Source organism: Zeugodacus cucurbitae, chromosome 2, assembly GCF_028554725.1.
Source record: "Zeugodacus cucurbitae isolate PBARC_wt_2022May chromosome 2, idZeuCucr1.2, whole genome shotgun sequence".
NCBI lineage: Eukaryota > Metazoa > Arthropoda > Insecta > Diptera > Tephritidae > Zeugodacus > Zeugodacus cucurbitae.
This window is the reverse complement of record NC_071667.1, coordinates 48024058-48047146: the sequence shown is the minus strand read 5'-3', so window position 1 is coordinate 48047146 and position 23089 is coordinate 48024058. Positions and strand designations below refer to the sequence as shown.

At 33.4% G+C, this 23089-nt stretch overlaps 1 pseudogene; it reads right to left on the bottom strand.

The window, feature by feature from the left end:
* Positions 1–338: 338 nt before the first annotated feature.
* Positions 339–20099, bottom strand: LOC128921892 (tachykinin-like peptides receptor 99D; annotated as a pseudogene).
* Between the last annotated feature and the right edge of the window lie 2990 nt (positions 20100–23089).

The window sequence follows — 23089 nt, the reverse complement described above, 5'->3', positions numbered from 1 at the left end:
ATATCTAATATAACGCGTATAACTATTCCGCGAGAAATATAAATAAAACTTATTCATACAGATATAATTGTTTTGAATATGTACTCACATTAATTTATACTACTTTTCGTAGATTCTGACATCTAAAATAGAATTTACACATCTCTGTATTGTTATAAGTCCTTAATATTGGATGTGCACAAACATTTAAAATAATTTAACGAATATTATCAATACAGTTTTCTTCAATCGAGTTGGATAATTTTTTTCTCATACAAACCGTGAACTCATAAGTGGCTAAGTCAAAAAAAAATGTCTGAATGAAATATACTTAGATGAGAGGTTATACAAGTTTCTATTTATTTGTAACTAGCAGACCCCTCCGGCTTCGCACGGACTTAAACAAACAAATGAGGAAAATTTGAACATGAAATTATATTTTATTTGCAATGCGCTAAAACTTGATTACGTCCTCTAGTCATGTGTATCTCTGACTATGAAGGCGTTGGAAACGCTCAGAGTTCGACACCCCAGTACGAGCTTGTATATTTCTATTTATGTTCTTCAAGCCGCTGCACACGCTCCGTACTCGACTCTCAAGCGCCAAGTACGCGGTTTTGAAATTTTGTTCTGCAAGCAGCTGCGAGCACTCGTTACTCGACTCTTTGACACGCTATTGCGATCAGAAGAGAATGACTTGCAGGACGATTTTCAGTTTCAGATTCTCCATCACGGAGTCTTTTTGATACCCTCACCTGGGAACTATTTCCAGAAAGTTGAGATTCTTGCAATAAATATAGCCTATGTTACCTGGTTGAATGTAGCATTCCAATGGTGAAAGAATTTTTGAAATCGGCACAGTAGTTTTCGAGTTTATTCATTACAAACATACATACACATCATTCTTCTTTATAATAGTAGTATAGATATATTTGGCATTGTGTTTTTTATAGTTCTATATAACAATTTAGAACTCTCTATTTATCTGAGGTCTAGGGGTTACAAACTATCATAACGTGAGCATAGTTATTATATTGTTCCTGCCGGGAATATTAATGGTCTAACACATTTGCAAAGTCATTTGATTTGCAACTTACTAGCCAGAGGATTTGGTTATTTGGTGGTAAAACAAAAAATAAAAGTATTTAAAACAGCACTCGAAGTTATGGAGGAATTAGCATCATGCGGGGATGGAAAAGTTGAAGGAGAATTAACATAAATTAACAGATGATGCTAGGTTTTGAAATTAATGCGCAATAAGTTTAATTTTATGTATTTATGTGATTACGTCACTTTATTATTTTTGTGCTTCTTAAGTACTTCAATAAATTATCATGAAATAACCATTATTTATTGCACAATTATTTTTTTAACATTGCACGATTAGAAAACCCTGTCCACGCTTCCGAAACTACCAATGAACAAATGAAGAAAGCATTTGCTAATGACTACAACAACATTTATTGTTTGAAGTTTTCTAGACTGATTATCGTTTACTATTGACTAAACCTGAAATAACTGACAGTCCACAATTTAATTACAGAAATAATTTACATTTACTCTCAAAATTAATTGCGGGAAAGCGGAAAGAAAATTTGTATTCGAACCAATCGGAAACAATCTTTTAGGAAACAAACGGGAACTAAGCGAATCAAGATTTGTAACCAGCTAGGGGTGTCATTCCAGTAGTATTTTTCAAAACTGTTTCCGAAATGTTACAACTTTCAGATTCGGGTAGAATCGAAAGATGATTTGTATGACATTAGGTCATTCGATTATATTATTTTGCATCTTATAGGTGATAATCTCTGAAGTGCTTTAAATCTCTCGAATGAAACAACGACTAAATTTGTACTGCAGTTCTCTCATGATGCATATGCTAGGGGAACTTTTTATTTGTGAGTTCGAAGGAAGGGAAATGCAATCGCCTTCGCTTGGCGTCATAATCATTTCATGTTCATTATTTACCTAAAGTTTTGAAAGTTTCAATCATTATTGATTTACTTACCATAATGTGAAGCTACGTGACGATTCGGCGAGCTCAGACAGGTGTACTAAAACGAACACTGAGTATCTCGAAGAGACACACAAAAGGATGAATTCACTGGGAAATGTGCAACTGGGAGGCGAGCTAATGTGAAATTATGAAACATGATGGTCAAAACGAAAAGAATAGACGAAGGTGCAGTGAAATGTTTTCGAGCGTGCGCTGTATATGAGGCTTACCGCTTCTTTTGATGCGATTGTGATCCGGCGAACCCGAGCATAAGTAACGCGACGTCATATTCTCGCGCCGATTTAGAGATTCAGCGCCGACTTTAGCGAACTGACACCAATTGAAGAACCGCTTGAAGCCAAAGCGTAATCTGTAGAAGAAAACCCGGAATTTATTAATATGGAAATTTGTGCTCATGCACCTTGCAGAGTCTAGTTAACAAATCCCTAACTATGCTCTTATTTATGAGAAAGCATGAGCACTGGTTGCAATAGCTTGCTACTACAGGTGAGAGCTCCGCAATTAATTCAAGTTGCTGTTTTACTGCTGCTGAGTGCACAGTACTGGAAATTCAGTTTCCGCCTAATGCCAATGAGTAAGTCAAATGAGAGTAGGTGCCTTTGAGTGGCTCTTCTCGTCAGGCTAGAATGACAAAGCGACAGTATGAAAGCAGCGTTCCTCTATTCAACTCGGTTTACTCTATATAGGCAAATTATTCCCGACACTGCCTTTGCCAGTTTGTTGCTACACAGCCCTCGGGTCCGATCATGTAACCCTTTTCAACCCATGTCCTTGTCAGTTGTTAATGAGAAATCAATACTGAATAAAATGGAAGTGCTTATTCAGCAAATGGTAATGCAAATGACAGCTCAATTTACACAAATGATTACTCAACTCATGACGTCAATAAATCAATGCAAGTAAGACTTAAAATGATTAATTATGGAAATCCAACGACCTATGCAAAAATAGGACTGAAATCGACCATGATGTCAAAATTAACAACACTCTCGGAAATTTATCGGTTACCTCTCCGTTTGGAGCATCATGAAAATATATTTGCGATCGAACTGCTAGACAATAGTTTACTACAGAGGATTGAAAAGATACCACTCGATAGACATCTCCTTTCGATTCAATTAATGTATAAATTATTATTTTTTTATTTTATGTCAGTTTTTATGAAATTTAGTTATTATTTTTTATAACTAAACCGATTCCAAATACATTACAATAGTCAACTAGTCTAGTCCACTAGTTCTCTATTCCTAATTGAGTACAGCTTTCAGAACATAGTACGAGTACATGAATCGCTCCGAGGTGTTTTATAAAAGTGTATGAAAGAGTGTCCTCGGTTTGCTCTACACCATTAGTATTCATTCTAAAAATGTTTTTTTTTTAATCCATCCAGTAATTTCACAAATTGAATAACTACGAGTATCTGCGTCTGCGAGGGCCATTCGTACTTAGCCTGCACTTACTCCGCACATTCTATACTTGTCGCGGTGTGTGCTCTTCGATTGCCTTCGAGCCCCAAGCTCAATGCCGACTCGCTAACCGGCTGCCGCTAACTGTCATCGAAATGATGGGCAGTACATAAGTACAAAAATTCTTCACATTCTTCTCAAAATTTATGACGACCCACACATTTGTATATTTATTGCTTTGGGATTTGGGATTGTGTCTTGTATTATAAAGTTAAGTAAAGAGCTAAAATAAAATATAATTGCTTGTGTTTTTGAAAAACTGCTTGGTCATTCATATTTGCATTTCAGAGAGTGTGTTTGGGTTAAAATGGTGTGGTCGTCTGATATTAAAAATTCTAAAAATTAAGTCTCTGCAAAAAGCTTAAATTTTAACATATTCAACAAAACTTGAGCGTGTGGAATTCGCCTCTCTCTTTATGACATATCACATATTTACTTACACATATTATTGTTGCGAATGATTCTTGGGACCATCAGGCCATTCGGTGTAGCATACAATTCGGGTGCCATCCTTCAATTCAACCTTGCCGGTTGTAAAGAAGAGCATGGGGCATGAAATCGTAATTGAGGCTATCTAAATGAACGCGGCAATGCTCAGATCGCATCGCTTGCTCATACGCGGTTCCAGCGGCTTCAAAATGGCAACATATCTGAAACGAAGTGCCGGGTGAGAGGACGTGAGAGCGGTAGTAATAGTTACGTTAAAAATAGGCTGGTAGTGGCAAAGTGTTGCCATAGAGTGCCTATATGGCAATATACATACAGGTTACTTGCGTGTCATGTACCATGGAAAAGGAGCAATATTTAATTTTATTTCCCTTACACTTTGCCGTTACTTCTGTCCTTCAATCTGGTTTTTTAACTCACCTGTCGATGGATATCGCCATTAGTGTAAACACCAAAGCACTTATGCTCAGCGTCAATAGAGTTCACCGAAAGGCCAATCGTTGTCCAGCATGTAAATATAATTGAACGTCACATTGAGACTGGATACCATGACATCCGCTATGGAGAGATTCGCAGCGTGGAAAGTACGGAAGAGCAAAGGTTTACATTAATTAGACTGCCAAAAAGAATTTTTAAGTAATTCATTAGAGAGGATAAACCAATATTTCGGAGTGCGCCACAAGGTCACATTTATAAATAATATTACGTAGATTTAAAGATTTATATAATATACGAGTACATCTAAAATTAATAATCAGTTAAAAGTTCAGTTAACCTTAAATTTTTATTTTGTTTACATTTAACTAAACATCGCGTGTTTGGAGTTGTTTTTCGCTCTTTTTCTCAGTTGCTATAGCTGTTGGTATTCTATAATGCGAGTGTTTATTACCATTTTGTAAGTTGAATAAGTTTACAAGCACACACCTTCAAAGTTAATTTGCAGTGATTTACGTAGTAGCAAAAAATCATTGAAATTTGGCACAAAATGCGCTGAAAGAATTCGGAAAGTCATGCAACTGCGGAGAAATTTCTTTTAAAGGCTTGATGATGAAATCCCAAGAATTAATGGCATTTTAAAAATCTTTGAAACCTTTTTGTAATTCTACCTAGGTCTAAGTTCCTCTGGCTGGATTTATATTTGGTAAACTATTGGGCAAAATTCAATTTTTATTAGTTAACCCTTTCATGCTTATTGTTGCCAATAGGCCTATAGCGGTTTTTTCAATTATGTAGACTTATGTGTTGTGTAAGCTTACAGTTACATTTTTGTTATAAGGTTGTAGTACCACGAGGCATTTTAGGCTTAAAGTTAAATAAATGTAATCAAATTTTTAATAATTCATTGAGTTAATGCACCTACAATAATTTTAAATAAAAATTTTAGCAAAAAAAGAACACAATCATTAAGAAAGATCGGCTAAACTGATTTAGCATATAAATATTTACTATGCAATACCCAATTCACAAGCACATTCTTAATGTAACTGTACAACGAACGAGAAAAGTATGAAACAATTTTCGTTGCATAGTAACGGTAACATATCAACATTTTATTTTTTAACTGTCTGTCAGAAACGCGCCAACGGTGTACAACTTTGCTTTCGCCGTTTTCCAATAGATGTCTCTAGGGTCAAGCACTGGTCGATTATATCGATTAAATCGTTTTATATCGATCTTGGACATTTGTGTCATATTAACCCAAGAAAATATTTGTAGAGATCTGTTTGCATCCCAAACTTATTCTCAACTGAAAATGTCACTTTTTGAGCCGAATTCTCAACATTTGCGGGATATTTTGCTTTTCTTTTTTAATTCCAAGAAAAGTGCGGCATTTGTAACCGGTTTTATACAACCTTAAATTAACAAAAAAAACGGCGGAAGCAAACAAATTCCAACAATAAACAACAAAGCTCTTAGCTGTAGAGAAGCACATGTTAATAGGGAATAATACCAAATCGAAATCGAATCCGTCTGAAATACAGATCAATTAATTAATAGCATCTCTTGTGATTTTTCTTTGAGTTTTGATTTTTTCGTTTGTGTATGATTCAACAATAACAAACTTTTATTATGTCAGTATATGAAAGACAATTTGAAGAAAAATAAGAAAACACCAAAATTATTGATGAAATTGTCCAGGCAAACATATGGCGCACCATAAACCAGACAGTCTGGCAGACACGCAAGGTGTAAAAATAAATGCACTGCTGCAACTGCGGCAACTAATTTTTCTCCATGGAATTGATTGAATGATATTTGGCGTGTAAAACTGGGAGTTACGTCATTATATGATCGCAAAATTTCGGGAAAATTAAATTGTGCATTCTAAGACGATTTATTTATTGTGGCATATTTAAGAATGTAAAAAATTGGGAATTATATTTGATGTGCCTTTTTAAAATGTTTATAATTATTAGAAACAACTGTTTGGTGCTAATCAACTACTAAAAAAGTTAAGGTAGACTTTCTAAATGAAAAGTAAATTTATCACTAACTAAAGGTAAGGCAGAATGTTTGTTACTCGATTTTGTTGTGGCGAAAGCAAGCGAAAACGCCCATATTTATTTGCTCAGCATGTCTAACAACATCTAATATTATTATTATTTAGTATTTGTCTTCAGCTTTTAGCTTGCCCACCCACGTTACCGATGCGTAGTCATTTACTTTGGTTCTCTTTTCACTTTGTTCCTATTAGTGGGTTTGCTCACAGCATTCTGTCGTTTATACCAAAAACCCGACCGCCAATTACGTTGTTTACCTTTCTTTACTCTTCCTAGTGTTTGTCTAAGTATTTTGGAAGTATGGAAATTCATTTTGCTGTAGTTACGTTTTCTATTTCCTTTCATTTTTTTTTTTTAGAATTTTATTAGATACCATGAATAGCACAGTACCGTCATTATCTTATCATTCATATTTTTTAGTTGTTTATATTTTGGCAATATTTGGTTAACACTTAACCAATAATTATGAAGGATCCCCTGATAATATTCTCAACATAATTTATTTGTAGCTCGATATACGTGATACAGAGATGCCACATCTACCAATTTTGAATTCGACTAACTTCGACTAGAATTCTGAAAAGGCTGGATCAATTTACGACACTATGGTGGATTGAATGACATGAGAAGTGAGACCAAATACAAAGACTTAGTCAGAGTTTGGGAGTACCTAAGTACATCCAGTCGAGTTTGTGTAAAGATATATATTATTATTACTTCCTCAATTTATGTTCATTTGCTTATCAGAATATAAAAGTAATTTAAAGTTCCAACTCTTTAGTTATTAAGGTGTAATAAATATTGTTATAAGATCTAGTAGGCCCGGCAGCTGCGAACGAGTTATGCAAATGTTGCAATTAAGTCTAGCAAGGCGTGTTTAATGTCTCGCTGCGAGGATCATGACCAACCACTTTCCCAACAGAAAAACACGTCACACACATGTCTGACAATTCGAATACAGCGCACTTTTGCTAATTTTAACATACAAACTTGTATACACATAAGCAACTGTGTATATGCCCTCAACACCTTCATTTATATACGTGAGGTACTCGAAAAAAGAAAATAGGCTTGCATCACACTTCAGCTGTTTACGCTTTGTTTCATGCAACGCTTTAAACTAGTATCCTCTTGAATATATGGAAATTTTAAGGTATGTTAAATATTGTCTTACCTTAAACTGATTTACATTCCAACTTTGCAATTTTAGCATTTTCATTGTTCCATCATTGACAATTCGTTACTTTGAAAATTGAGTTTGCGACAGAAGTTGTAGAAATGGCAAAATAGGTAGTAATATAATTTGTTTTGAATAATTTTGAATTACCGTTAAGCTGTAGACAATTTTTTATTCAGTTGTCATTTCTATTCTCCTATTGTGTGTCAATCTTTCGCATTCTTTTCTTTGTAGGTATGGTAGGTTGTTTTTATTGTTATAGATTCGAGAAGATATAGTGTAATGCTGAACGCGATTTACTAAATCGGATTGAAAATTTACCATTGTAAAAAGCAAATAGAGTAGTACAGAGTATTACGCGATGAAGCATTTGAATCCTATGGGCCTTAATAAAGTAAAGCAATTGCTCGGCTGTTTTATTCCATGAGACGTCTAATACTAAGGCTAAACAATTTTGGAGTTAAATTTGTGGAGAGGGAGAATTATGTCGGCCGCTGATTTCCACAAACAAGTAGAGGGAAATATACTTTCTGAAAGGACAAAGTTGTTCTATCCAAAGGCCAGGATCTAAACTTATTGTTTTCAGTACCAGATTTCTGTATAAATAAGGACTGCCTTGCTTAGTCAAAATATGTGTCACAGAAGGATTGATGGTTAGATGGAAAGATTATGAAATACGTGGATAAATAGAACTTAAATTGTTGGAGGACAGGAAAACTGTTTCAACTGTACTTAAGTGTATTCTGCCAAACCCAAAAAGGAGTGGTTACAGAAAAAAGTTCATAAACTTTCATAGAACCAATATACTAAATATTCCATAAATCTTCTTAATAAGCAAGTGAAAACAATGCTATGAATTTTAGACCTTAATTGAATAAATGCTTACCATTCCTCCATTACAAAGCAATAATTTATTTCAGAGAATTGAAAATTAATGATTGCCACGGTAGCAATAAACAGAGTTGGTGGCAAATTGGGAAGGCGAAGTGGAACTGTCCTTGGCTCCCTTCGTAAGAAAAGACTATAACTATTAGATACATGTAAAGGTTAAGAAAATAGTTATTAAATTGTTAATAGTTCCGATACTGGGCTAATTAGAGTGACTATGTAGAAAGAATCATGTTATGTGGCAGTACAATGGATTCAGTCACATCTGATAGCCCTATAATTACATACATTTCGTCCATATAAGTACATAATTTTGCTTTTATTAGTTCAAGGTTTGGTAATATTATAGCTATCACACGTGGGGTGTACCCTATGGTAGTAAGGTTACATGCAATTATATATCTTTTGCGCACTTAATTTAAGTATGAGTGTATTAACTTCGCCAAAATACAAATAGAAATACTAAAAACTAAAATAAACCTAATACGGGTTTGTTTTATCTTGTACTTACGCCATTGTATCGTTATTTTCACTGTAAGTATTCGTACTACAGTTCTTTCGTCCACAGAGTAACAGTGATTGATTGCACCAATCAATGGCCGATGCGGTGATGATAAGTTGGGAATAATAGCAGGCCCTCCGCTAAACCGCTGAAATTAACACGAGTATTGTCGCTGGCAATGATGATGCCCGACCCGACTCCACTACTCTCCATTGTAAAGCTGTTTGCTCCCAACATCACTCACTGCCGTCGTTGGTATGTGTGGGTCGAGCATTTTAGTGTCGTAGAAAATGCTGTTTGTATGTGTGAATCTCAATTTATTTGGATTTTTGCCAATTATGAGGGTGAGTGTCTTTTGATGAATTTGGCTTCTTGGTTTTGCTTTGTCGCCTCTACTTTGGACATTACTCGCATAAACTCACTCTGTTTTTGTTTAGATTCGGTGCTGCTGCTATTGTCTTTGCACCTTTCTTGTGAATTTATACCTTGTCATCGGTTATGTTTGCCAGCTTCACCTTTTCATTAAACACACTGAGTTTTCAATTGAAATTTGCTGAAAGCATAAAATGGAAAGTTCGTAAAGTTTTGGCATGTAAATTTGGTAATGTACATTTATATTTCGTGGTTACAAAGTATTAAAAATAGCCAATCTGTAATTTCTAAGCTTCGAGCTTTTTTAGTACTCATTTAGTACATATTCAGTACCAGCCTATTCGTTTACTTGAGTTTGTAAAATGGAAGCGTTTCCTCTGAGTCTCCACCTCTTTCAAGATTTTCTTATGTTATGTTCAAATACAAATTTACACTTTCACTTTTTTCCGAATAAATGTGAAAATACATATATTTAAAAATATTACAATTAATTGAAACATTTTTTTCTAGTCTCGTATTCTCGACTCTTAAAAATCGGAGTCAATTATATAGAGTATATACTGAGTTTTCAAAAGCGTTCATAACATACCCAAAATATGGTATTTTGCTCTTTGTTACTACTTATAACCGAGTCTCTTCATATATCGTCCACTGACTATCTCTCCGCAAACATTATATGCAACACAATTAAAATTAACTTCCAGGTGGCGGCACAATATACGATTGTAAACACATGTAATTATGGATAATACTTGAGTGTGGATATGCACATATATTCATTCGTATGTTTACTATATTGTAATATAAATAAAAATATGAATGTGTAAAAAAAAAGTTTAGCTTTTTTTGGCTTAAAATTGTGTGAAGATTTTCTAATACAAATGTTAAATAAACATTCTATAAATATAATAGCGGCATATGTCGTTAATTTTGTAGGCGGGGAAAATAATTCACGTGATCATACACATATATTTTAGCAGTGATTTATTGACTGAGAAAATATTAGAGCAAATTTAATTTTAATATATTTTGTAAATGAAAGATAATATCTAATGAATTTGTGCATAGAAAATAATGGTATTAAGTGACAGTAATGATGAATCAAACACATACGCCTTTGAAATTATATTAGGTTTAGCGTTTTAAGTTAATCTCGATTTACATCAATCTTTCGTTTTTAGAAATGGGGTAAAATCATTATTATTCGGTTTAAGCATGCGAAGTTTTGACGCGAGAACAGAGTTAGGCCATGGCGTATACGAAGGATTGTCAGTATGGTTAAATGAGTTAAAGTCGCCCCTCAAAATAGAACACCAACATATGTAAGCAACGGAATATTCACATCGCTCTGCAACGCACATCACTAGCACACAACATTTACTCAGATGTACTGCACTGATTAAGTGAATTAAGAGTATATAATTTTTTCCCTTAAAAGTTTTAAATGAAATACTTTTTTTATGAAAATAATTCCGAAGTGCCGAAACTGATACCGACAAATTTTATATTTTTATACTCTCGCAACCTGTTGCATAGAATATTATAGTTTTGTTCACATAACGGTTGTTTGTGTCACCAAGAAATATAAGAGTTAAATATGGGGTATGTATATACAAATGATCAGGATGACGAGTCCGTCTGTCCGTACAAGCGATTAAGATATCTTGATGAAACTTGGAACACATGTTCCTTGGCACCCTGAGAAGGTTGCTTTCGATGGGCAAAATCGGTCCATAACCAAGCCAGTGTCATAACTAAGCCATAAATAAAGTTATTAAAATGAAAATTGGAACATAGGATCCTATTAGGGAGGGGCACATTTGGATGTAATTGTTTTTGAAAAGTGGGCGTGACCCCTCCCCCAAATAGGTTTTTTGTATATAACTCGCAAACCAATAAAGCTATATAAACCAAACTTTCTGCAGTCGTTTATTTTAGCCATTTTCTTATACAGTCCAAAAATGAAAGAAATCGGATAATAACCACGCCCACCTCCCATACAAAGGTTAGGTTGAAAATTACTAAAAATGCGTTAGAAATTTTACATAAGAAATAGCAGAAGGAAGCTGCACTTAGTTTTTTTTACAAAATGGCAAATGGGCGCGGCGTCGCTCACTTATGGGTCAAAAACCATATCTCAGAACTACTCTACCGATTTCAATGAAACTTGGTTTGTAATAGTTTCCTTACCAATTACCCAATAATATGTTGTGAAAATTGGCCAAATCGCTTCACAACGACGCCTACTTCCTATATACCAGAACTTTGAAGACGATCTGAATCGGTTACTTTACAATATATAATGTAAGCACTAGTGAAAATACCGGTGCAGAACTTTGTACAAATACTATGTTAATAGTGTGGCAGCCCCATTCTAAAAATCTCCGAAATCGGACCATAGGTTTTTAAGGCCCCATATATCGAACACGAGGACCTCGGTGCTTCTAACCTAATATTATGGTTTCCAACTTTCAATGGACTTTATACAATATATATGACGAATATGTGGGTCAAATTGTGTATTATATAATATTAATGAAGTTAAATAAATAAATTGCGAGAGTATAAAATGTTCGGTTACACCCGAACTTAGCCCTTCCTTACTTGTCTCTTTTCATTTTGCAACATTACATAAATCCTGGATTTGTTTTTGTATTTTGAAAGTTCTGTTATGTGTTGTGTTGCCTCCTGATACTCGTATATCTATATATATATATATACTGAGACATTTTGGTCGAGACACAAAATGATACTATGGCATGTGACATCTGGAGCTATGTGGGACTCTTCCAAGCAAATAACGTTGGTATACCTCGGGAATACGCAATGTTCCCCAATATCTTAATGCTTATCATTTATGATTGCTCTAGCAATCGGTTGCAGTTCAATAGTATTTTGCCACGACATTATTGAAATTTACAACTTTTAATTTTCCATTCACTATACCGACCACAACCAACTTATCTTACTCTACACTCCCCACTTCCAATTGATTGATATTGGTAAACATTTGTTTTGTTCATTAGCCACTGATTGCTTTCAGAAGTCTTGAACGAGTGCATTGTTTACGCATTTTACTTTGCAATGCCGGCCTGTTCAGTCCCATAGATAATATGGGATTCGAGAGCTTATGAGCGGAAATACATATATTTATATGCTCACTTCAAACTTATTTTCAATAAACAGCAAATATTTGTGTGTAAATATGTATTTAGCTTCTTAAGTGGTAGGACAGCAATGGATAATGTCGCCAGAAATAGGCGTCTTCAATTCTACTGGGTGCCAGGCCACAAGGGCATAGAAGGTAACGAGATAGTGGACGAGATTGCCAAACGAAGCGTAAACCTGTCATCCGAAAATATGATGAACGTAGATAGACCTATACACTGTCTATATGATGATCTAGACAGAAACTTGGTAAAAAGTTCAAAGCGCGCTGGAAGAATATACCGGGATGCAAAACCGCAAAAGTTATGTGAAAGGCGGTAGATAAGAAATAAACGAAATTTCAATTGGCGCTCGATAGAAGAAAATGTAGGAATATGGTCACTGTTTTGTGGCGGCGCACGCTTACAAGATGGGGCTGATAGATCGTGAAGACTCCAGGAAATGTCAAGAGCAAGGCACCAGAGAAACAATGGAGCACCTCTTCTGTGAATGTCCTGCATTATCAAGACAACGGTTTCAGCATTTTGGGGCTACACATTACGTTAATCTGGAAGAGCTTTTGTTTGTGAAGCCACAAAGCCTTTTGAAATTCTCAACAAGCGCTGGCATCCTAAAGGATGACTACTCCTCATTAACTAAGTGACGGCACTCCATCTGGTATCACAAAGGACCAAAACTGGTCTATGTATGGCGTTGTAGCCTGCCAGAGTAACCTAACCTAACCTAACCGAATGTTAGTGTGACATAATTACAATTGTCTTATATCTAGGTACCACATTCAGAGTTCCTTCCTATAAAGTCAAGAATGGCAAACGGAATGAAACATTGAAGGCAAAATTGTTGGCAAAATATCTCTCTCTCATGTTCAAGCTGATTTTCCTTTGACTAATTTGTCGTTAGTTCGATTTGTGTAAGGATAACTATATAACCCCTCACCGTTTTTTTTTCTGCTGACTGCCAACCATTTTTTATAAAAATTTACAAATTCAACCATAAATTAATGAATCTCTGTTAAGATAAAATTTTAGTCCCACCAATGATTGCCATTGCGTAATATCATAGACGCTTTATATAGGCTTATTATAACTCATATGTACATTTGCTCCAACAATTTGAAGAATGCAATGTAACTTTTTTAAAATAGTATATTACCGTCTCGACTATTATCTCTATTACGACATACAACTCGACTTAGTTAAGTTCAAATCAAGACAACTCCACTTTCATTGAAACGCTGTTAATGTTTATCCAGTATTTTTCTGACACCACCGGAACAATTCTTTATTATAACTGATTGTAATGGATTATAGATTTTTTTGTTGTTAACAAGTTTATAAACAGTAATACGAGTTGTAAGACGTTAACAACTCGATTTACAACTTTTTTAATAGTAATAAATTGCGTAATATTAACAGACAAATTGTAAACCGTAATAGATGTAATCAACTAATTTTACAAAATTTGAAGCCACAACGCGGCATATGTGGATTAGTCTTTGGTTCTACAATAATACCAGGAACATTCATTACTTGAATATTTGTGTATGTGTGAAAGAGAGGATTAAAGCCGATATAAAGTTTGTCATGCGAAATCTCCCGCGAGCGCTAATGCCGATTACTGAAGACTCATCGCGTTCATGCTCTTTTGAGGTGTCCGAAGTATGAGTGTCTGTTTGTCCATAAAGCATACTCATATACGAAGAGCAAATATCATTAAGTGCATTAATGACCGCTTCAATTAATATTTTGTAACTCACTCCTTCACAAAACCAATCGACTAGCAAGTAGACTATAAAAAATAATGACGGATATGTTTAAGTTATCGCAGTATAGGAGTTGGAAATCATAAATTATTGGAAGAATTGTCGTTACCAGAAAATATAAATATAAGTAATAAGAATTATCGCTGTTATGTCGAAAAACTCTCATACCAGTTTTAAGGTCAACAGTCCAATGCATTAGGGGACACAAAGACAAGACGTTGATGAACGTCATGATAAGCATTAGGGGAAACAGAGACAAGACGTTGATGAACGTCATGGTAAGCTGACAAACCATGCATATTCATATGTGATGTAATGTCGTAATTATTAGCATTATATGTAACAGTAACGATAGTGACAGCTACCCTTTTATTAATATGACAATTACATTAATTTTCAAGCTCACTTGGATCAATGACAATAACGTCTGTATTATATGAATATGCGAATGCTTTAACAAATAAAAGAACACTAATTCAAATTTACTCTAGACAAATATCTATTTGACTTAGTGACTAGTTACTCATAGGGTCCTCTTAGTTAAGTATAGTATTAAATTTTGTTTAATATTCATAATAAAAACGTTAATTCATTTGATCTTAATAGTTATATACAAGAAGCAATTAAAACCCCAACAGCGAATATGATGTGAAATTATTAAATCATTTTTCTGAAATTCTCTTTCAAATCACCAAAAATGGCACAGAATACTGGCATAGAACAAGTTTAGTTGGTTACCAAACCAATTCTATGCAATTCAGATGTCTGTGAATTACTTCAATAAAATACTCATACTTATTCATATGAACGTATATAATAGTCAGTTGTATGAGCAACCAGCCGTAGATTAAAAAATAAAGCTAACATTATACAAGCGTTGCTCAAGTGAATGTCGACATGTCTTTGGCAGAGAAGTGAAACATTTAATCAAGCTCAATTGAGTATTGTAGACCATTGTTCCATAATTTATATCGTTCTTATTTGCATTCTGAAGGTACCGAAATTACATACAAAAAAAGAAAGCTTCAATGTTAACCCCTACGGATTCGACAAATAATCAATAGCCGTCAAATCAAGGGAACCTCAAAAAATCCGCCGAACGTGTGCGCAAATAAATTAACTGGAACTCATGAAGCATAAAAAGAAGCAACTAAAAAACGAAAAATACAAAGAAATTTACTCTTCACATATAAACCACGCTAACACTCAGCGATGTCATATAAATATATAACCGAATCATTTTGACCGTGATTAAAATGGAAGGAAATAAAAACGAGGAGACGTTGACAGAGGATATTGCGCGGACTCAGCAAAAGCTTGCTAAAAAGGAATCACGAATATGGCCAACCACGGCGGTTTGGCTTTTGTATGGCGGTATGATATGGCAAGCAATAAGTAAACATACATCGCTGGCAATAAACTTTTAGCAATTACATATCGTCTGCGTTCTTGGAAGTGGACATCTACAACCAGAATAAAAAAAAGATTTTAGTTACGACAGGAGATTAATTGATGTGAAAGTGCTGCAGTAAATAATAATAATTTTTTCAAAACATGTTCTCATTCAGTTTAGACAATTCATAAGTGCCTAGAGTTGCCTTGGGAATATGCGGATGTGTTTAATTATGTAGATATTGTGACAAATTAAAATTTAAACATTAGAGTTCACTCTTTTCAAATATCTCACATTGTGCAGAGATAAATAAATGTGTCAATGTTTTTACATTAATTATTACAGCTCCCAATAGAGAGCTATTCACGATTGATACTCGATGTTTCGTTAAATGGAAATTGTTAACTTTGTTCAAGATCATTTATAATATATAATAATAAAATAGAATAAAACAATAGATACAATAAAATTGTATGAAAAACCAAAAAAATTGATTTTGCGTTTATATAGTTCAATTACAAAAAGATGACAACATTGCTAAAAATCATACTAATTTCTCATACCTCTATGATGGTATTTAAATGACAAAATGTGAATGCATGTGTTGAAAGATAATGAGCTAACTCGTATGTGAGCATTATTCCATATTTGATGTGACATTTGGCACTTAATTCCATTTTTTCTGAATGAATTTTTCCATCCCAAAATATTACCCAGCTTTTAGTGATAAGCCACTTCAGACATATCTTATCTAAACAGCTGTTCTTCAAATCTGAAGACTTATAAATCGCATGGTATTAACGAAACACGACTATTAAAATAATATATATAATATAACAAATAAATGAAGCTGTTTTCGTGGTGACGTAAACCACAGAATACTTTGAATACAATTAATGTGTAGTATCTATATCCCCATTTACTGTTGATCTGCTTACTATGGAAATACATATATTGGGTTATGAAGTAAATATGTTTTAGTTAGATATTATAAATGTATGAAATATTATTTGGAGTATATTCTTGAAAAACTTCACACTTACTTAGTTTAATTTTAAAGAATATTAAATACATACTAGATGCCCTAAATGTCACCGCCAAATCAAAATATTAAAATATCTCTTTTGATGCAGATAAGCGCATGGTATGCAATAAATGCACGAAAAGAAAAAAATAAGTTGGTCATTGTTTGAGTTATGAATGTTATATAAAGTGAATTTATGAGTTTCTTATTGCTATACAAAAACTCGGTAAACAAATAAACAGCACAGACAAGCAAATACTTGAACAGGAATTCAAGTATTTTTGATAATACTAGTAAGTATCTGGCTTCCGGTCAAGAGTAAAGAGCTCCCACGGAGCTAATATATACAGAGTTAGTATGCAAACTGCTTGAAATAAGTGTGAGCTAAAAAAATTAATGTAAATAATATTTTCATATAAATGAAAGCTACTGGAAACGAAATCTCTTCAAGCAGACAATCTATACTTTTAGAAATGATGTTACAATGAATTTTAAAAGTAAATCGAAATTCTGCTAATCGAATATTTTATTACAATTTTCGAGATAATTACGAAAAATAGTTTCGAAATTTGTTTTATTTATTTTCAGAGTATGACTCTCATCAAATATAAGCTTTTAGAAAATCTTCTCAAATAATGTGAGACACATATTTCGTTTATTTGGAAAGCGTGCAGCCGGTGCACGCTGAAACTGTTTTATATCAACCAAAATTCTTTTAGGATATTCATTTTAAATAAATAAAATAAAAAAATCACAATTTTTATTTCACAACTTTTTACTATATCTGTTTTTTACGCTTTAAAAAAATCATTGATTTTTCAAATTATCTCTACACAAATACGAGTCTGTGTGCAAAATGCAAAACTTTTACAAGGGCAAATTAATGTGGTGATAAAAAATATTCTACAGACATTATGCAAATGGTATAAGAAAGGGGTGAAGAATTAGATTTGTTCAATTTATTATACTGCCTAATTGCAGATTGTTACTTGACGTCAATGAAAAGTTGAACTTTTCTCACTCATTTTTGTTGTCCATAAATTATGAGTTCACTAACTGTAAATAAAAGCAGTTTGCATGCAAGCTAATTAACACCTCGAACAGCGCGGTTAATTTATTAAGACCATTCCATCGTTTATAACAAAAATATTTTTATTGTAGAAAATAATACAACAACACTGTATAACGTTTGAGTAGCAAGCAACCTACCGACACTGCAGAATATTTTCATTAAGCCAGTAAAGCTTTTGACAGAAACACTTCACAATCCTTAACCTTGGCAATCGTACGATGACATGAAGAAACACATTCTTCACATTTCTAAATGATGAACTTTTATATTTATTACATAATTTTTCCCTCCGACTTTAATAAACGAAATGCAGTTTTAATTTATTTTTAAGAACTCAGGCAACGGTGGACAGATTAGTAAGTTTCATACTATTTGTTTATTCCTTAGATTATTTTTTTATTAAACATTTCTTTAATTTGTCTGTGTTTATACAAGTTATATATTCCTCAAAATTAACTAATTATAAACAACAATTCACTTCTTCAACATTGGTAATTTCATTTCCCGGCGTCGATAAACAAACTTATTTTCTACAAAAAGTATGCACACTTGTTTTTCCCAAATCATTATTTGCTCACAGTTTCATAATTTTCACTTTTTCCAAATCATTGCTGTTTAATGGTGATTTTATTACACTTTATAACATTGCAATTTTTTATATTCATCAGGTGTGAAGAAACCAACTTTTTTATTTCAAACTTGGGTTCAATTTTTCCATTATTTTGGCCTAAAACTCAAACTCTTGGTTTGCCTTAATACAATGCTTTAATATACGACACTTGAGAATTCCTTTAACTAACGGAAGGGGTTTTCACTGAATACTACCTTCTTCATAACCGCAGCGCTTAAGGTATCCCGACGTACTGAATCGTTGCCATCGAAGCGTTTCTGACTTTGGCATGACGGTGTGAATGTGAAAATATTGCTTCTGCCGGCGTTGGAGTCAACACACTGAATCTACTATTAAATGCAAATGGTAGTGGACTTCTGAAAAAGTAGCAAAATCCATAAAATTATGCTGGTGTTAGTGCCGGAAAATGAAAGTGGTTTACTGAGTGGTGAGTACATTTTACTTCTCTCCTCTTGAGATATTTAAATATTGACTTAATGCACCAAAATTATCTTGCGGGTTCTCTCAATGCACAGAGCTGAAAAATATTTCAGCCATATTCAATCTCAGTTTGAGAGCAGATATGGAAGCCATATTAAATCTCACTCAGTGTTGCCACTATGAATAAAACACTCAAGTTTTGCACTCAATGCATTGCTATACCACGCTCTCTGAACTTAATACTTTCTCTTTGTACTCTGGAAATATTACAAGTAAACTCTTTCTCTAGTTTATGTCCACCGTTTCGTAAACAAGAACTCTGCCACAGGTGGTTTTATGTAATTCCTTCATTGTTGTAAAATTGCAATCTTTTAGCGGACTACTTTGGGAAGAAATGTAAATTGTTCATTCATCATTATTTATACATTCATTTGACTAATTTTTAAAAGCAACAACAAATTTGCAGTTTATGTTTAACTACTTAAGAAGAACAATGTGGACCGAATTGTGTAGTGAAAGTACATATCTAGATGAACAAAATATATAGTGACAGGTAAGAAATGTACTCGCATGATAACAGAGATAGTAAGGAATTTATAGTAATACTGCTCTATACCTATTAAACGAAAGATTACCTCTTATACTACGTTCGGACCGACATTGAAAACCTCTTGAAAACACAATTTTTGGATTGTGGAACCAAAGTCGTTCTGACCGACATTTTGTGTTTTCGATGTGCTTTCATTAACAATTCACAAATTTATTTGTTTGTTTACATTTTGAGCAACGAAAATGGTAAGTTTTGGAATCTTTAATATTTGCTTATAATTATTATTAATGATCGTGTTTTATAGAATCACGACAAGAAAATTTTAATAATGAAGGTATTGGCTTTGAAAAGCCAGATAAATATACCTTGCGCAACGATGATTCTTCAAGAGAATTGATGGAGATTCTTGCCTTACAAAAAAGATAGAAGAGTTGAACAAACAACGTTTAATCCTTTTACATATAATAAAGGAAATAAAGGGACGCCGATTAAATCATGTTGGACAAAAGTTTGTATAGGTTTTTACTAATGCAAATGTTTTCAATTAAATATAATAAATTCCAGCAACGTTAGAATAATTTTTGGGAACATGATTGCCATCGAAATGGATGTGTGTTTTTTGAAGAAAACTTTCGTTCATTTAATGAATTATGGGATATCCTTCGGCCTCTGCAAATTAATTCATTTCCGCTGCTGTGAATAGCACACCTTGTTGCTGCAAAACTGCCATTTCTTCTAAAGGGTGGCTTCCAATTATATCGAATAAACTAGAGCAGACATCGATTATAATGAGTGGAATTTAAATTTTCAAGAAGTTTTCGGCGAAAACTGTGATTTCGTTTGACGGATTTTGCATGGATGAAAACAGAAGTTTTCGAACGAAAACCCATTTTTTCAATGAAAACAGGTTTTTAATGTCGGTATTAGACTTTTCTTGATAGAATTTCATTTCTATCACTAGTCCCGGAGAGCTAGATTTGCCAGATTAATTCCCTTAGAAGGATTTAACTCTTGGCTGGAATCAAATATGGTTCTTAGGAGATTCGATTATTGTTCGTGTTTCGGACTTCGAAAATAGTATATATCTAGGTACTTTTATAACGTGTCTTGTTTACGTCTTTCATGATCCGTAATCAGCTGTACATAATTACTTTTGAATGTTCGAATGGTTCGTCGTAGGGAATGAATTCAGATAAAGTAATTGCGCAATTCTTTAATGGCGGCAATCTCAGCCCTTTTTCGATTGAGATGGGAGATTATAAATTTATGACAATATATTTAATAAGCAAATATTTAAGTATAATATGTAAAAAATAGGAGCAAATAGGCTTATTAAAAATACGCAAATTTACCAAATAGCGTTTCCTAAAATAAGATTAGACGCCGTAAGCAAATTTATGCGCATACATGTTTGGGTATCAAAAAGTATCTAAGTAACTAAGTATTAAAGGTCGATATGCAGAGAAGGTTAAAAGGTGTAATATGATGTGGTGCTCTTTGAATTATCTTTGATCTATTTTTTTGGATTGCTAAATGTGATACCATAAGTTGTATTGTAAATAAAAATATGACAAGCATGTACTCATATTTTTGTTGAGGTCGCCTTCAAACCTAATTTATTTCAAATAATATGTTATGTGTCTATTGAATCAAGCCCAGATGGCTGAAATTTACAGTTTATCAATATGAATACGGAAATGCAGAAAAAATGTTAATAACGTCGTAAATTCATTATCTTCTAATAAAGTCATAATATCGCTAACTCAACCCGACTAAATAAATCGCTTAATTATATAATATTTCTTTATGTCAAAGCTCGAAAGCACTCCTGATTTAATTTCAAACGGCGACAGCTGCTGTAGCGGTTATAACAAGTATATGTATGTATAAACGGGGAGATACATATTACATAAATATTCTCATTTTAATTATAAAAAGTTAGTTATTCAAGAAAGTCCCGTTGATGTTATTTCATTAAAAAATTTACTTAAAGTTATAGATTATATTTCGTTTACTTTGGTTTTTCACTTTCAAGTTCCAAGACTTTAGCTAAATTAATTTCAGTGTTAATGACATCATGCCAAAGCTTAGGACGACTAAGTAGTGTAAAAGGATCGAGTGACAGCAATGAACTTGGTGGGTATATAAATTTAAAACATGGCGCATTGATACCAAAATCCATTAAGTGGCCAATGAGAATAATTAAATTAGATCCATTTTTTTCACCACAACACTTCTCTACAGTGTTTATAAATGCGCTTATCGTCAGCATCGTTAAAAACAGGCATCCTAATTTGACCTAATTTTTATTTGATGGTCGTTAATTGGATGCAAGAAAAATTAAAAGCCAATTTAAATTCTCTTATAAATTTATAAAATGTAAGATTCCCCTTGTGCTCTTACTCTTATATAGCCTAGTTACTTTCTTACATCTCTTTCTTCCATTCCACTACTTTCGCAACAAAGTTTCTAAGACAAAACTATATTTGTTCACATAACGGTTGTTTGTAAGTGATCACTAAACCAGTGAGGTATAGGGTAATATTATATACCAAAGTGATCAGGGTTTCACAGGATGAAATCCGGATGTATGTCTGTCCGTCCGTGCATGTTGTAACTTGAGTAAAAATAGAGATATCTCATTGAAATTTGGTGCATGTATTCCTTAGCACTATAAGGACCACTGTCACGGCCTCAAAATAGCGAAAACCGAAAACGGATAAACTGCTATAACTAAACCATAAAAAAGTTATGAAAGTAGTATTTGGTAAAGAGGATCGCACAAGGGAGGGACATATTTGGATGACATTTTTTTTTAAGTCTCATACAAAGGTTATTTTAAAAATTACTAAAAGAGCGTTAACTCACTAATGAAAAACATCAGAAACACTAAATTTTATAAATGAAATGGCAGAAAAAAGCAGCGACGCCACGCCCACTTATGGGTCAAAAACCATATCTCAGAAACTACTCGACCGATTTCAATGCAATTCGGTATATGATATTTTTTCAACATCCTTATATTACCGATGGAAAATGGGCCACGGTTCACAACCACGCCTACTTCCTATATAATACAATTTTAAATTAAATCCTGTAAGTTTACTTCATACTATATAAATCAAGAGCCAATAAAGATAAATCTTTACATAAATACTCTATGTGAGGTTTGGCATTACTTGTGGAAAAATTGTCGAAATCAGGCTATAAGGTCTCGGATATCGAACATGAAGAACTCAATTACTCAGGTTACAATCGGGACATAACTTCCCCTAGTTCCTATATACCTAATTACCAAAACACGGTGAGCTTTATACTTTATGAATCGGTTAATATATGAAATATCATAGCCAAATTAGATGAGCATATAATTTTGGATAAGTGTGCCTTGGTTGTGAAAATTTGTGAAATCGGTTCATGAATTATCTCAGACTTAAATATACTATATATGAAGATTTTCATTATTCTATTAGACTTTATGCCGAATATATGGGTAAAATTACATCAATAAATTGCGAGTATAAATTGTTCATTTGCATTCGAACTTAGCCCTTGTTTACTTATAATTAAATGTAAATAAATCTGATTTTTAAATATGATTTTTATTCGTACCAAACATTTCAAATATTACGTATACGACGTGTAGTGTTACATGCAAATAATGACTGTAGTTAGTGATGTCGTTTGTCATTCAATGATTAGAGAATAGGCATGAGCAAA